We start from the raw sequence: 13,866 nt of genomic DNA on the forward strand, positions 1-13,866 counted from the left end.
TCTTGAGAAATTACATTTTACCTTGCGCCTTTTGTAAGTGGGAGTTGGATTATTTTCTTGATTGTGCACATCTTCATCTGGTGGAGAAGTGGCTACATCAGGAGGGTGGTCGTCGTCATTGTCAGGATCATCATCTTTGGGTAAGTAGTCATCTTTTGATGTTCTTTTGGAAGTTTTTTTCCTTGCTGTGTCAATTGAGTACCAGCAGGCGAATTCGGCTAGGCACAAGTTTTCAAGATTTGGCGGACGTTTGATGTATTTGTCAATGAGACTAGAAGTTTGAACATTTTCTTCGTCATCGGCCATTGTTCCGAGATCGAGTTGGGGTTTGAGGAGGAATACTCTATCATCAGAATGGTTTGTGTTGACAAAAACCACTTGTCTTGACGATTTTCTCATTGGTATACTTAGTAAGATGCAACTTGCTTCTTGTGCGCTAATTTCAACAGCATTCAAGAACTTGTTGCCTACTGATCGCAGTTGTTGCCTTATTGAATCGTTACCGTTGGAAGCTTCTTGAGCGGCCTTCCGTAACAACTCACTCATTCCTCTTTGGCCTTTGGTGACATATGCTGCTACATACATTGCACACGCATACACATTTGTGATATACTGGATATCATGGTTCGCTCTCCAGGCTTTCAGCAGGATAGGGTTGTAAGCGTTGACTCTGATCTCCCATGGGCTTCTTTTCAAGAAGATTGTTGTCGTCTTCAGAGATGATTGAATAGCTTGGATGTATGTGTCTTCATCCAAATTGAGTCGTTGGAGGAAGTCATCGAAGCTGATTTGTTCACCCATGTCCATCTCCTTCAGGACTTGTTGAATATTTTTCCAAGTATCTTTGAGTTTTTTTATGTCAAGTATCTCATCTGGGATTAAAGGCTCCAATATCATTGTTCTTCTCATAGGCGGTAGTGGGTAATTGAAACGGCATTGGTTTTTTATGCCTTTTCTACATGTATGTGAATGTCGATGCATTTGATATTTGACAAATTTGCTGAGTTCGTCTTCGTCTGTTAGTGGTCTGAAGCAGGTGATGTGTTTGTCGATAAATTTGATGATATCCTCTGGGGAGTCTTCTCCTATCTTTGGGGCATCTTTGATCCATACCATGCAGTGTATATGTGGACTGAAAATAGATAAGAGCATTATGTAGTGCAAGGGGCGTCTTTTAGTTTTAAAATTGTGCTTAGGTATTTTGTCAATTTATTTTGGTGTTGATGTAGCCGAAACGAAGATATTATTTTTTAGGAAATTATGAATTATGAGTTATGAAAGAGTGCAAGATTGTCAAATAAATTACCTTCCCCTTTGCTGGAATTCCACACGATAGAAGTAATCTTCTAGTGGTCCGATTGGTCGGGCATCTTTCAAGAACTGCAAGAGGCACTGACATTGGTAGTCGAAGTGTATAGCACACGTGATAAGATCACTTTCAATCAATTTGGCCTTTTTGAACCAAGTGAATTTCTTTACTTCTTCATCTGAATATTCCTTTTGTCGACAATTTTTCCCAAGATTTTCAACAGATGTGTCCATCGAGTTTCGGCAGCGGAGAAACTACAGAAGAATGTTGCTGGGCCTAACTGGCCAATCGTACAGAAGAGTTCTTTGGATACTTGTTGGAAGTATGAGGGTGAACCTCGAAGTGTTTTCAGGAACTTAAATGCCACATCTTTATGAACGAAGTTCTCTACGTTGTTTTTGTTTTTGAATGTTCCTGCATTAAGTTTCATTCCTTCTGATTTACATTTCCTCATTGCAATTTGAACTATGTCAAGTAGTTGTTTCATGTGCAACTTTTTGGTCTTAACAAGTTTTCTACGCTGTGAGCAGCTCTTCTATCAGATCTCCGCAGTTCTGATTTGACAATAGTACTGTAGTGCACTGGGGTTGTGCGTTGCTTATTTGGAATTCTTTTTTGGCCGCAAAAGATTTCTGGGAAGGCGAGCTCTTCGCTATTTGTATCTTTGAAGATGCTCATAGGGGTGGTGTCTTGACCGGGAGCAAGAGCGTAGACTGCTGTGCGAGTGTTGTCTTCATTTTCATCACATTCACTCCTTTCGTCATCGCTATCATCACTTGGAGGTAGTTTGTTGGAATCATTCTTCAAGGTTGATTCAGTTGATAACTTGTCTTCGGGTTCTGCAAATTGATCAAGTTATTGAAATTATTAATTTAGCTTGTGGTGGTTTTGAAATGAAGGAAATTGTATGTTATGTATGAATGTGCATAAGTTAATGACATGTGACTGTCGATGGTAAAGTATCGTACTTGCAGCAGTTTGGACTGTTGAGAAGGGCATTGAATTCGTATCAAAGGAATTGGCGGGAGCCTGAAGAGGGTGATGATTTGCTGTGCGAGTGTTATCTTCATTTTCATCACATTCACTCCATTCGTCATCGCTATCATCACTTGGAGGTAGTTTGTTTGAATCATTCTTCAAGGTTGATTCAGTTGATAACTTAAAGTACACATTCGTCTGGGCTTGGCTTGCTGGTGAATACACTGATATATTCAAAGAATGGTATGAGAGATCATTGTAGAGCCAGAGGTGATTGCTTTCAATAGAAGATGGTAGTTTAAATGTTGGTTATGGTTATGGGTTATAAAAGTACATACCTTTTGATTCTGCCAGTGTTGCTGAACTGTTGTGCAAGACATCTGGATCGTTTTGACTTCACTGAGGTGAACATTCTGTGGAGGTTTCTAGAATTACAAGTATAATGAGAATTATCAACAAGTCGTCTTTGTTAAAAGTGATCATAATAGTGAAAGTATTTTTAAAGTGTGTGTGATGGTGTTCAAAGCCAAAAACAACATGGCTCCATCATATATCTCGGACATCCTGCCATGGTATGTCCCAGGGCGATCCCTGAGATCGGATAACCAAGAGTTGTTGGTGACTCCCAGGTATCGCCTTGAGACTTTTGGTGGCAGAAGCTTTACAGTTTATGCCAGCAAATTATGGAACTCGCTGGACACTAACACCCGCAACAGCTCCACCGTCAGCGAGTTCAAAAGAAGATTAAAAACCAAACTATTTGAACAGTGTTTTTGTTAAGCGCAGCTGAGCAATTTTTCTAATTGGATTTTGCGCTATATAAATGCTATTTGTATGTATGTATGTATGTGATGGATAGTTTGAGGGATACTTGTACATGAAGATACTGTGTAATTATCAGCATGGGTATGACCATTTTTCAAAGGAGAGTTGTCAATGAATTTTTTAATAACCGGGACATTTTAGTGTTTAGAGGTGAATTGCCATACCTGTGTCTTCATGTGTCCAGAATTGATTGTACTTTATGCCATACTCCTTGAAGAGTTCTCCATGAGTTGCCAAGTAAGAGGCAGCTTTTCGCATTTTCTCTGGTCGAACACTTTGTGACATGACAGCATGCTTGTATTTTAGATGTCTTTTTAAGTCAACTTTGATAGCTGCTTCAGGTTCTGGCATACGTGGTAGAGATTTTAAAGTTGATACTACATCAACTGGTACGTTAACAACATTTCCTGTGATTTTTTTTGGCCTCCTCTTGGTGCTGCATGAATTTTCATGAATACTTAACGTGGCGAAACAAGCCTCCACTCAAGGGGGTGTAGGTCTAACTCTTCTGGGATTTTGGGGAATGATAACTTATTGAAAATTGCTGACAGTGGACAATGTCCTTTTTTCAAGTACTGTGAACAGGTTTTGCAAATCCATTGTATTTCACTGTTGTTGGCCGGGGGGATACACTTTTTGGTCATTTCATTTTGTTAATGCGGGATATGTTGAACGCTGTGTCTATACCATAACTGGTCGCAGCAACAACAGATGAACACTGGTCCTAAGCGGTCAGTTGGCGGCGCCCCCATTTCCGCGTACCGGTAATTCTCTCTGCGCTATGACGTCACTGCATATCATTACGAGCTCATTATCGCGTACATTTAGGCGTGAAAAATATGAAGTCGGAAATCGATCCTAAACTTGCCAAAATCTTTCTGAATGACATGTAAACGGAACATATTATTCTAGATGAAACATTAATTAGTAGTTTCATTACGAAAAAAGTGTAAGTCCTGAGGTTTGCTGTTTACGTTACTTTGAACAGCGGTCGTCGCCTGAAAATTTGCAATTTTTTCACGTAATTTTGTTGAATAAATGCACCTTACTCATCAAAAACATCGCGCGTGCTCAGAAGTAATGACTGATATTTATTGTTATATGTATCTTTGACTGAATAACACGATAGTAAAAATGATTATTTCTGTCGCACGGCTGGAAAATACGTTTAAGTTGCCTCTGATTTTTGTCAGAAAATGTTGCAGCCGGATTTAGGTTCCGACCACACCCGAAGTTGAGCCGAAGAGGCCCGAACACTAGGATCGCCACCATCGCTACAAAACCAACATGGCGTTTGGAAATTCAAATTTCGACTCTACTGTTATTTTTTCTGACAGTATATTAAAGTACATGTCCACTGAGACTCAGCAGCTGGATCAAGATCGACATATCACTTTTAGCTACCCGGGCATAACATCTGAAGGCCTGTTCGATAAGATCCGATGCGTGACGCGCTCGTTTGACCTCGCCATTGTGCAAGTTGGGACAAATGATTGCTCCCAGGGGTTGGACTCGCGAAGGGCCAGGCTTCCCGAACTCACCACACGAGAGATTTACATACGAATCAAAGTACGTAAAGACAGTTAGTAGCCTATACAATTTAGCTGTGTAGTAGGGCCCAGATCTACACCACACTGTACATGTCATGCATCATGTCTATGATGATGTGCTTTCAAATGTCAGTTCAGTATGTCACTGTCGGTCTCAGCCCAGTCATGCCAACTCAAGTGTTGGAACGTTATTGATTACAGCAGCCTAAAAGGACAGGGACCAATGTCGAGGCCACCTTCAGACACTGCCGTAGAGGGCATACTGAGTATAAATAGTAGGGCACTTTGATTATTCGATTTGAAATGCATTACTGGTCAGCGCCCAAACAAACTTCTTCAGAATTGTCCATTGTATTGTAAGCACACATTTCACACATCATACAGATTTTCCATCATGCTGATGCTGCAACTACACAAGAAGTAAATTAAGCATGTTATGATGACAGTCACAGCACAAAGAGTTATCAGGACAGCCAAGAAAACTATCAGCAGAACACTACTGAAGATAGTCTTGTCTTTGAAGTCCAAACCGTCGTAGACATTGTGCAATATTCCTTTTTGATGAGGTGATGTTCTAGAATACTGATTAGGCCTACATGTATATGAAGACTTCTCCAATAGCCCATCCTGCCGTCCCATCCCTCCTTTCATGAGACCACCATTGCCCAGATTTAATGACAAAATGATGCAAAGAAGAAGCTTAACATTAAAGATAACTAATCCTCTCTTCTGCATCTTGAAACTCTTTAACAGTGAAACACTAACATTGAACATTGAAACAAGAACACTAATAACAAACAGACAGTCAATTGTTGAAGGGTGTAAAACACAATGCCAAATTCAAATTCTTGGAAGTGGTGCTGTTGAACTTTTCAAGTGGAAGGAATCAAACTTATTTTCATTCGTGACGTTATTTGCTAATGATTGTTTGCACCATTTAACAGCTTGACATGTTCATCAAACCCGATTGACTGGAGAAGTGAAAGTATTAGCTGAAAGATAAAGCAGATTTTTCGTGAATGACAACAGCATGGATGTACATTTACAACAGACTAATTGACAAACCTCAAGTTAAACCAATCACAATCTTGCAGGAAGATGTCCTGTAACAGGTATTTAAGTTTACACCTTCAACACTGGCATTGGTCATGCTGCTCAAATTACATACTTTATCAGCTTTTTGGTATTATCTTTTACTGATACAGCAACTCTACAAATGAGATGATGGTAAGTTCTGTGCGCGATGTCTGGCACAAAATAACTCTTGTGGGGTTCTGATGAGGCTATTCCCTTTATAAGCATCATTGATGGCTTGGAAGCCCGTTCAGACCCAGGCCAGGGTCAGGGAAAATAAACTATCAATCCAAAGATCGTCCAAAAATACCAGACAATGCCTTCTGTTGAGCCATGTCACGTACTAGTAGGCCCTGTGTTTTGGACCGTGAAGATCCACATTGTAATGTGTATATGATTTCTTTTCCTGAACTATGGCAGCCTTTTACAGGCAAATCTGGCAAAAAAGTGCCTAAACATAGGCAACTAAAATTACCAAACAAACAAGAGATATATCATTATGAGAAAGTTTATTTTCACAGAGGATATACAGAGAAATTTCTGAATTAAGAATCAGTCAGATTGCCCAACAATGTAGTAGTAACATCTCAGTCACCTGGATCTGTTCGGAAGTGAAGCATGACTGTTTGAGCACATCCACACAAATCGATAGTATTCCTGGTCAATATCAATGACGATATGGTGGAACACATGACATACCTCCAGTCTCATAACATAACATAACACTCACTCAGTCACTGTCACTCTGACATGTCTGATGACTATTCTACCAGTGGCCAACTGACTGTAAGCTAACTTTTTTATGAAAGTTTTTTATATGATCCAGTGTTGATTTTTTTTTCAATTTGCGTTTCTTTTTTTGTGCTTGATTCTCAGCTTTCTTGAATGTAACTTGCCTCTTTTTTGACTGCTTTCTTTTTGTGTCCTTTCGCTGTTCAGTCTGACGGTACTGTTTTTTCTCTCTTTTCAGCTGTCTTCTTCCTTTGTCTTGTCGTTGTTCACTGTTGTGGAATGTAACGTCTTTTCTTTTCAGCTGTCTTCTTCCAGTGTCTCGTCGTTGTTCACTGTTACGGTATTCTTCCTTCTCTCTCTTCAACTTTTTGGTTTGAGATTCTCTCTGTGTTTCTACTTTCTTGAATGCAACGTCTTTTTTTTCAGCTGTCTTCTTCCTGTGTCTTGTCGTTGTTCACTGTTACAGAATGTAACGTCTGTTCTTTTCAGCTGTCTTCTTCCCATGTCTTGTCGTCGTTCACTGTTACGGTATTCTTCCTCTTTTCTCTTTATGCGTTTTGTTTGAGTTTCCCTACATATTTCTGCTTCCCTAAATGCATCGTGAGTTCTCCTTAATTGCCTTCTTCTTGTATCTTGTTCTTGTTCAGTCTTACGGTACTCTTTTTGTTTTCTCTTGATTCGTCTTGCTTCAGTTTCTCTTGCACGTCTGTCTGTTCTTTGAGATAAGGATGTTTGCAGTGCTTGCCTTTGTTGCATGGCTCTGTTCTCTTGTGGCTTTTTGATTTGTACGTTTGTAGGTACTTTAGCCGTGTTGAAGCCTGTGTGAGTTTTTGCAGATTGAGTGATAGTATGGTTCTCGACCCGTTGTTGCTGGTTGCTGCATATCCTGTTGAGTCGTTCCTGTGTGTTGAAATAAACTTTCATATTGTATCTTGTTCTTGATTCATCGGTAGATGAAGGGTAGACCTGCAATTGGATAGAGTAAATGATTCACATCAGACCATGTTGTGGCATGCATTTTGAGTCTGTGCAAATCAGAAGACAATAATTATAAGCACAATACAGTATAGATGTAAACAATATCTTTAAAGATGTGACATATTATTTCGTTGATACTTGCAATTAACTAAAGTACATAGCGATGCTTACTACTGGTTTACTTTCGACCATGACTTATTTCGAAAATGAGTTTCAGAAGTGATCATCACAAGTGACGCATGCGCAGCGAAACCATTGCTCGATCATTCGGTGTTAGACGCTTGGCCAGAACGGATCGGTAAGTCGAGGAGCTCTGTCAATTCTCCAATTTCTCGATTTGAAAGCCGAGAATGGCTGCCGAGTATGGCAAAAGAAAAGCCCGGGGGGCAAAGCCGAGTATGGCGAAAGAAAAGCCCAGGGGGCAAAGCCGAGTATGGCGAAAGAAAAGCCCGGGGGGCAAAGCCGAGTATGGCGAAAGAACAGCCCTGGGGGCAAAGCCGAGTATGGCAAAAGGAAAGCCCGGAGGCTTATGTAGGCATGCAGGACGCCATCTTGGAATGTGTCGAGTCGAGGGCGGCCTTACATACAATGGCATAAACATGATGAATGGCGAACTGGTAGTAAATATGCGCCTTTGTTAAAGTGTACATATGGGGAGTACTAGTTTCGTGTAATGTGGGTTTGGCTGTGAAATAGTTTGTATAGCCTAGGAAGGGTATAAGTTATTTGAATATCGTGTGTATTGGGGTGTTTTCATCATGTTCATGGAAATGAATTTGCTCTGTAGGCCCTACATGTGCATATTGATTGGCAGTGGTCTTCACTAATGATCTTAGGCATACTAAGGGTTCGTTGGTGCATTGGTGGCTTTGTAAATTGTAACTTATAATAACTTATATCCTTTTACAATTTCAGGCAATGGTTCTCCCAACTGTACTGAAAAGGAGGCACAGCCTGAGAGGGGTGAACCTCCTGCCTTTGGTAAAGAGGCTCAGGGATGTAGACGTAGAGCAGGTGAAGCAGTTCGCAAGACCGGATCTGGACACTGTGACCGAGGAGTCTACGGAGATGGAGATGGAGCAGTTTGTAAGTGGGCTCATAGACTCCCCACCCCAGGATATATTTGAACTGGCGGAGAAGGAACCGAACACGTCCAATTGGAGATTGCTCGTGCACCTGGCAATAGTTTATGCTAATGAGAAGGGACAGCCGAGAGGTCAGCAGTTAGTGGTAAGTTTTCTCTTGAGAATTTTTGGTAGACTCGGTTTTTTCTCGTGTCTAGTATAAGTAATGTTACTTAAAGTATCGCGGTGGGGCCAGTTGGTTATGTGTATCACATGAGTTATTTTGTTTACAGGAGCCATCAACGAGCGATGCACCCCCGGTAAAGAAAAGTAGGTCGGAAGAGGGAGCGGCGGCACCAGTTAGGCCTGCTCCACCAGATAAGCTCAAGCACGATGACGTGGAGGTGATGAAGCAAAAGGTCAGGTCACTAGCAACACAGGTTGAACCTAATGAATTGTTGATGTTGCTGCTTCTGCAGGAGCTTTAAACTTTAGCGTTATTGAAAGGTGTGAAAGAGGCTCCTATGTATCAAGAAGTGTCGCGCCAGGCCCGTTACAACCAGGGGAAGATAGATCTGCCAAAATTTGTCTTAAGCGTTCTTGGTGGTGACCAGGATGTTGTGGGAAAGGCGTTGTCGAAGTCCCTTAAGTCATATAAGCCTAAGAAGCCTGTAGTTGAAGATGATGACTCCGATTCTAGTCCTCCGCCAAGAAAGAGACGTGCATCACCCTTGGAAAGTGTGTACCCCCCCGCAGAGGGCGTTTCAACCATATCCTTATCAGCCATACAGTGGGTATGGCCGGGGTTATAGTCGAGGGTATTCAAGGCCTTATTATAGAGGACGTGGTAGGGGTAGGGGGGCGTCCCAGTCTGGTCAGGGATGTTATTTTTGTAACTCACCCTCCCATTACATTGTTGATTGTGACAAAATGAAGCAGGCAAAGGGCAAGGAATAGGGTTAAAGTAAATGTTTGATGAATAAGTGATAAGCTTTGTTTGGTAAAACTCAAGTTATAATTGGCAGCCATGAGCATATCTGTTTTTGGACAATCCGAACCCGGGGATACTAAGTCCCTAGTGAGATTCTATCTTGCGTGGGTTGGGATTGAAGGTTCTTTCCAAATACTGTATTCCGGATTTGCTCTGTTTCAGGGAAGGAGCATTTGTGGTTTCGATATCCCTCACTGGGAGTTCAAGTGTCCATTTGACCCGGTGACGGCAATGTCGAGTGTAAATCAGGGAGTGCACTGGACTACATTGAATTCGGGAAAGAGCCTTCAATCTCCAACCCCTGCGATACCGTTTGAGCAGGTGTTAGAGGGTAATGTGCCATTAGATGTTAAATCCTTGCCATTACGTGATCCTGATAGGTTTGTCGCGGGTGAAATCCATTCTAGTACATGCATTGGTTTTGAGTCATTTATTGCAGGAAAGCTTGAAGAAGGTATAAGAAATGGTGCCATAAGTTTGCTAGGCAATGTAGGGGAGTGTGCGATGCCCCGTGTTATAATGCCATTGACGGTTGAGCCAACGAAGCCACGACTCTGTCATGATGAAAGGTTCTTAAATTTATGGACTAAACACACCCCCTTCAGAATGGAAACATTGAGAGACATACATAGGATCGTGGGTAAGGGAGCTAAGATCGTAGCACTTGATGAAAAATCTGGTTACAACCATGTGAAATTGTCTAATGAGTGTAGGGCCTATTTTGGCATCCAATTTGGCGGTTACGTAATGCAATACAACACCCTCCCTTTTGGATGGCGGGCATCTCCCTATGTATATCAAACGATTGGAATGGTGCCAACAGTGTATCTACGGAAGAAGGGCATTTGTACTACGCAGTATATTGATGATAGATTTGGCGTTGAGAATATTAACCAAATCACTGGCCAGATTGTGTGTGGTATTGTGGTAACTGGCTATGCTTTACTGGAGCTTCTAACAAGATTAGGCTATTTCTTTGCGCTGCATAAGAGTAACCTTGATGGCATCACATCCCTCAAACACCTAGGTTTTATTGTGGACTCTGATAGGCTCGCGTATATTTTACCGGTAGATAAGAAGCAAACGTTTAAATGTTTGAGAACATCTATCCTTCAGTTACGTGAAATCGATTTGAAAACCCTCCAACGATTTCTAGGCAAGTGTATTTCGATGGCGCTAGCGGTACCAGGGGCGCAATTGTATACGAGGGAAGTGGCGAAGGCGATTTCTCTCTGTATCAATAATAGTGGGAAGGTGGAGATGTATCCGAAGCTGTTTGCCGAGATTCAACACTGGGAATTCTTGGACGAATGGGATGGGCACATGTCTTGGAGGAGTGAGTGTCATAAACAGCTAATCCTTGCTACCGATGCCTCTTTGTACAAGTATGGTGCGGTGGTCTTGTCAGGTGAACACACTGGTAGACAATTCTCCGATTTTTGGGATAAAAATGATGACAGATCGATAAATCAAAAGGAGACCGATGCCCTTTTGCGTGTTTTGGAGTCAATGGCGCCCCAAATCAGGGATACTAGGGTTGATATACTGACTGATAGTAAGGTTCTAGTGGATGTTTGGGGGAACCAGGGGGGTAAAAGTAGCGCATTGAATGATCTCATCAAGTCAATCTTCACTGTGGTGTTTTCATTAAATGTTGAACTCAACTTGTTTCATATTCCATCATCTCGAAATCCAGCGGATGCTCCATCGCGGTCGTTGAATATGTCTGATGTAATGTTGTCAAGGAGCTCTTGGTCCAGTGTTGAGAAGCAATTTGGCCCACATACAGTAGATTTGATGGCTCTTGATAGCAATACTATGATGAGTAGGCACTTCACTCCAGCTCCTAGTCCAAAAACGTCTGGTATCAATGTGTTTGCACAGGATATCACTAAGGAAGGGAACCCTTATGTTTTTCCCCCATCTTCAATGATTTTACCGGTTCTCACTTTTCTAGTTCAGAGTAAAGTGAAGTGTTGCACTATGGTAGTACCAAAGATAGAATCGTCTTCGATATGGCAGCCAACCTTGTCAATGTATTCAAAACATTCTCTCTGCTTAGGGTCACGTGGTCAACAAGATGTTGTTATGCTTCCATCAAAGAGGGGTTTTGTCCCTGATAGAGTAGGGCTTAGCCAACCGTTAGTTGCCCATAGGTTATGGTTTGTGTAATGTTACAACAGGAATTTTTGTATTTCCAGCAGACTAAGAATCAACGTGATCCCAGGATGAACATGGATGCTATCGAATCAAGAATATCATATCTCGACAGCGTGTGGAGTAATTCGAATAAGAAAAAGCGACAAGATAGCGTTCACAATAGTTTGCAGTCGTTTCTGTCTCAATTGACCCACCAACCGTCCATATCATCATGTGATCCTGGAGATCTTCGTAGATTCTTGGTCTGGAAGGATTCTTTTGGAAAGACTAAAGTACATCACATTACTTGCCCGTATTTAGGAGATAAGTTGAGAATAGATTGTTCGTGCCCAATGCGTTTGGCTGCGGCTACAGTGAGTGGTTTAGTTCAGAAATTGGTAGATATTTTTGAGCAGGCAGGGAGGGGGTGCATATGGGATATTAAGCGGAATAGTGGGAACCCAGCATGTGCTCTCTCAATAAAGAATTATTGTAAGCAGATAGCTTTGGAGCAGGCTAAATCTCACGTGCTTCCTAAACAGGCTAAACCAGTGTTTATCGGTAAACTCCGCAGTATCTTTAACTACATTGATAATCAACTCACTAGGCCTGATTTATTTCCTAGACAGAGGTTTGTTCTCATGCGGGACCAGGCCTTCCTTAAAATCCAGTTTTTTGCGGGTGATCGGGCATCCGATCTGTCCATTGTACCTGCACAGGAGGCTAAGCGTTTGGAAGACGATTCAGGCATGAGTTTTTGTCATACCATTACTAAAACCATAAGGGGTGTAAAAGGCAATGCAAACCGATTTGTGATAAAACGTTGTGATGATCTAGATATTTGCCCAATTTTCGGTTTAGAACGATATGTCAAATGGTGTTCACAGTGGGGGGTGAATCTTTCTTGCGGATACCTCTTCAGAATTGTGGATGAATCTGGGAGAGTGTTAGATAACAATGTCACTTATCAAACAATGTATCTTCGTATTAAGGAATACTTAGTAACTCTTGGAATATATGAGGGTGAAACACCTCACAGCCTGCGCGCTGGTTGTTCAATTCTCCTGGGTATGACAGAGGCTGTTCAATCGGAAGAACAGATGATGGCACATAGAATATATGTATTGTGGTGGTAGGAATCTAGGTAATTCTAAGCTATTTTAACAAAAGCCCTTACAGGCCTTTTTGTCTCAAAATAGCTTAGAAACCCCTAAGAACCAGACACCACAATACATATATTCTATCATTCATTAGATTCCCAGTGAAGCGTTGCAATGAAATGGTCAGTGAAGCGTTGCAGTGAAATGGTAAGGGAATACTAGAGCTCAATGGGTTAATGTAATCATGACTTACTGTATTCCAACAGAAAGTACACGTCAATAGCTTTCCAAGGATATATCATTGCAAATATCCATTGAGAAATGGCAGAGAAATGAACCCTTGAAGTTCGCACATCTTGATAGTCCCAGCGTATTCCAATAAATGCTGTAGGCCTACAATACAGCTGTTACAGTGATTAATCATTGTTGCTTGAATCTATTTAAAATAATGTTGACAGTGTCTGCATGTACATGGTAACATATGTTACCAAACAATACTCACGTCCCAAAGTATTACAAAAGTCTATTGTTCGTTAATGCGTTTATCCGACAGAATTTCCAGACATTATTTTAACGACCGCAAAAATAATTTTCAGCGCTGAAAATATTTTCTAAAATTCTGTCGGATAAACGCATTAAGACACAATAGGCCTTTTCATGTTTTTGACAAGCAAAAATAATTAATGATTGCAACATCTGATATGGCCATTGTACAACTGAATATCACTATGGTTTAAAGGCAAATGTTATTCTAACGTCACACTTCCTCCATCTGGTGAGATTGTGCGTAACTGAAATCTTCATTCATCTTGCAGACAACCACTGGTAGGCCCTAGTTGACGACGACTGTGTCCATTCACATGTACCCTGGTGTGCCCTGGTGACACTGAGTTGTTCAGTTCTTCATGAGCTAGGTGATGACGTCATGGGCGGGAATTTTTGAACTACCGGTAGTCAAAGATATATGTAATTCTGCTTAAAGGGATTAGATGCGGTGGTTTATCTGTGTAGTAAGGGGAATGATGTACAGTTTGACACCATGTGGCGCCACCTGTAGTATTTCTATTTACTGTGGAACCAAGTGGTTTTTAGAGGTCTTAATTTTGCCTGGAAAATGTAACATAAT

This window comes from Lineus longissimus, chromosome 9 (assembly GCF_910592395.1).
Source record: "Lineus longissimus chromosome 9, tnLinLong1.2, whole genome shotgun sequence".
Taxonomy (NCBI): domain Eukaryota; kingdom Metazoa; phylum Nemertea; class Pilidiophora; order Heteronemertea; family Lineidae; genus Lineus; species Lineus longissimus.